Below are 4,336 nucleotides of genomic sequence, written 5' to 3'. Positions count from 1 at the left end.
GGACAGAGCAGAGTTTAGGGCTGTTGTACATAGGGTCGCTATGAGTCACAAGCGACTCGACGGCACATAACAACAAAGAACAACAACAATAAGCATACCACTTAGCATGAAGGGAATATTTTCTAAATACCATGTTCCACTATAAGGAATCAAGGACCCTTGGAATACTGACTGATTCCAGGAGTGAGCAAGGAAAAGTAAAGCGGAGTCTAGCACTGAATGATGAGGACACAGCACTGAGTCACAGGAAAACACATCAAGGGATTCCCCTGGCGAAATCTATGAAAATCTGAGCATCTGAATACATGCTGAAAGTATTTCTATTGTTTATTACATTAAATACTGTGCTATTTCTTAATTACAGAACAAAAGAGAATGGTTCTATAGTGATATGTTTGTGAGTGTGGATGGAATGTATCCTAGAGAAAGACATTAAAAGAAAGAGATAAATCCCTCTTGAGGGCAATTCTGGGGAAACGACTTAAATGTTTTTATATTAATTACTTCATGAGATTTTCTGACTCTTCCATTCTGTCCTTCTTCATCTTTATCTAAATAAGCCGTTTTAGAGCAAAATAAATACTTTGAGAATATATTCAATAGCTCAGTATATTTTAGCTATAATTTTTTGTTAAATTTCAAGAAATTTTAAATTCATAGTTTCTTACCTGTTAAAGTAAAATATAGTCACTGTTTCTATTCAACCTCTCCTGTAAGTAATTACAACTAAGTGAATAAAACAATTTGAATTGTAATCAGCTGCAATTCCATTAATTATATTGTAAACATTTTGTTTTTTCCTTTTAAAACATTTTATATTGGTTTGTATACAGAATTTATGCTTTCCTTCATTGATGTTGTATTTTATACAATCATTCCTATACATTGTGTTTTATAAAATTAATCACCATTGCTCTATGCCTCCCATTACCCTGTCTTTCCAGGTCTCTGCTGGATCACCTATCATTTTAAGATCTTCTAGTGAAAGAAATGAGAAGAGATTCCGAAAGGTGAGTAAATATAACAGGACTTTACAATTAGTTTAAAACTCTAAATCTATGTGGGATTTTATGGTATTTTAAAGTGGTTGTTTTGGTTTTCATCATGAATTTATAATACAGGCAAGGTGGTTTATTATAACATTTACAAACTGGGAATAATGGGGCTCACAGAGTTGAAGACATTGCAAATATGTGCTTACAGAACAAGCCCTCAGACTCTTAGGACACTATTTAAAGAAATATATTCCATGAAGCATTTATCTTTATAGAAGAATTATTTACTGTAGTTAAATAAGTTTGATCGGTCTCCATTACACAATAGTAGTAGGAAACAATAATGCAACTGACCTCATGAACCTGAAGGAACTTAAAATTCAAAGGATTCCATTCCAAGCCTTCTTTCTGCTGGAAACTTATGCTAGGCCAAATAATAACAATAGAACTAGCTTGCTCATTTGTTTTGCAATTAAAAGTATAAAACATGGAGACTCAGAAAGTGGGCAGCTTAAAAAAATATAAGGTAAAATAAGAACTTAAGGGCATAGAGAACATGTTTTTGCTTCTGATTTCACTAACACATCTATGCTTTTAAACTAGGATTTGCATATGGTCTTTTGAATCTTAAGATCTAGGTTATATTCAGTAAATGAAATGCCGGCTGACAAATGAAGTTTACATTTGCCATGAGATCTTCCTCTGAAAGCATTGAGACTGAACTACTATTTAACTTTCCATGTTTGGAAAAGGAACTGCAATAAGCACTTAAATCCCTTTACCCCCATTTTTGTAATATGAGTCAAACTTCAGGAAAGTTCTCCTCTTTCCCACACAAAGAAAATTTTTATGTTAATATCTGGTGTAGGGCTATCTAATGACCAAGGAAAATCCTACGATTTTCCTAGAAAAGCCACTTTGTTTTAATGGAACAATCAGTCTGTAAGGGAGAACACAGCAAACTTAATTGGCAGCCACGTAACAGATGGTTCCTGGAGTCTGTGCATGTACCTGATAGGACTGAAATAGTCATTGAACCGCCCACATGTGGTTTTTAAATTGCAAGGAACAGAGACCCCACTCATAATTTGTGATACCATTTAATATTTCACAAACTGTTATTTCCCGGATTGTTACATGACTAAAGGCATTCCAGAGAAGGAGAAAAATATTCTATTATAATTTGTTCTGTACAGTCAGATTTGTTCTGTACAGTCAGATTCTCAAGAATTGTGAATTTATATTTCATTTTAGAAAATTAGAACTTTCTAAATGTGTGATGTTTAACATTATTCGTAATTTGTAAGAGTAAGGATTTTGTACACAGTCAGGTGCTTATATTTTTATCCATTCATTCAGTAAATACTGTGCATGTCTACAGTACAGGAGATTGTGGGGAATTGAAGGTATTGACTATTTCTCTTACAGAGCTTGATTTTCAGAGAAGAGGATGACATAGGACTTTGTTGTAAAACAGATGAACATAGTAAGTGACAGAAATACCCAGTGTCTTGGGGACACAGAAGAGGAAAACATGACTTTGATTGGGAAGAATCATGGCCAGTTTAATGGAGAAGACACATAAAGTAAATAAAGAGAGTAATAGGGGAAGTTTTAGAGTAGTGAAATGCAGATTTGGCGGGTGCAAAAGGAGATGCAATAATATTGAAGCAAGAACATATTCACTGATAGTAAATCTACTATATTTACTGATAGTAAATGGTGCTATAGTTTTTGTCACACACAAATTGATGTTCAAGTAATTTTTAATGGTTAACAACTTCTACTATTTTTATTAGAATACTTACAGAAAAATAAAAACATTAATAATATAATATATGTGCACACTTAAAGAAACCATTTTTATGTTGAAATTTATAAGAACGCATGACAGTTGTTCCATTTTTTTGAAAAGCCAAAGTTCAAGCACCTAAACTTTGCTCTGGTTGCATATTCTATGATAAAAGGCATTTAAGCCAATAATACAGGATTACATTAAATGCTTAAATGCTTTCCCTCCCCTAATTTAAAAAGTACTTGTTACACATTCAACCTATAAACAAAATCCTAGATCATTCCACAGGTGAACACACATAGGGAACCAATACTGAGACTGAAATGATTTGGCTCTACCATATTAAGGATCTAGTTACAGTTTCACTATTTCCCTACTTTTACCACCACTAAAGGATTAACGAAACATCTTTCAGCAGATAAACTTGTAACTAGTCCCTCAAACGGATAAACGGCTTTAATTTAAAGACATAGGCCTTATATTTTCTGGGCTTTAATTTCCTAATCTGCAAAGCTTGGATTACTTGATCCAAACAGATCCTACCAGTTATGTGAGCCTCTAAACACACTTAGTCCAGTAGCACAAATATGTCATCTCATTTCATCACTAAAAAATCTATTCCATTCTTTGCTATTGAATCAGGATCAGATCATAGCTGATCCTTCAGTGAGTTTTCAGAACCTGTAAATCACATGGAAAGTTATTGCCCAACTTTCTCAGAGTAGCTGGTGGATTTAAACAACTTACCTTTGGGTTAGCAGAGCAATTCCTTAGCCACTGGGCCAAGAGTTGTTGTGTCCTGGAGTCAGAACTGAATCATGACCAAATTCTTCAGTGGATTTTCAAAGACAATAAATCACATGGGAGGAGTTCCCATAGAGCAGCTGGTGGATTCAAACAGCATGCTTTTGGGGTCACATCACAGCTTCTTACCACTAGACCTCCAAAGCTGAGCTCCCTTAAATAGAGCCTACCAGCTCTGAGATTCTTTAAACACACCTAGTGTTTAATGTTTTCTGAATGACCACATCAGCAGTCATTTAGAAAGTATTCTTAAAACGCTATTTTCTGACCTCCTCACTCTTCTCTGCTTCTGGACAACCATAGGATGTGTAGCAGTACCTATAGAGGGCATAGTACAAAGAGAAATAAAATCACTGGCCCAGAAAAAATGAAAGAGGGTATTGTTTATTAAATGAAGTAATTCTATTTCTTTTCACATATTCAACCTATCTCTTTCAGTAAAATCTATTTTATAAAATCCTATATTATTGGCTTAAATGCTCCATTTGAGTCAGCTCAAGAAGATGACATTCTGTAGCAGAAGGTATGCTTCCTAAATTTTCTCTGCACTCCAAAAGGGTAATTGATTCTCAAATATCAGTGCCTGACTCAACCCTCAACCACTCTAAATAAAGCCAATTTAATAATAAATTTAATTTTTTTTTTTAAAAAAAAAAGCCAAACTAGGTGCTGTTGACTTTATTGGAGATCTCATGTACTGTCTCAGAGAGCTGTGCTCTGCAGCTTTTCATGCCTGTATGCT

The sequence above is a fragment of the Elephantulus edwardii genome, unplaced genomic scaffold (genome assembly GCF_000299155.1).
Source record: "Elephantulus edwardii isolate Elephantulus edwardi_28Jun2011 unplaced genomic scaffold, EleEdw1.0 scaffold00008, whole genome shotgun sequence".
Taxonomy (NCBI): Eukaryota; Metazoa; Chordata; class Mammalia; order Macroscelidea; family Macroscelididae; genus Elephantulus; species Elephantulus edwardii.
This window is presented reverse-complemented; position numbering follows the sequence as displayed.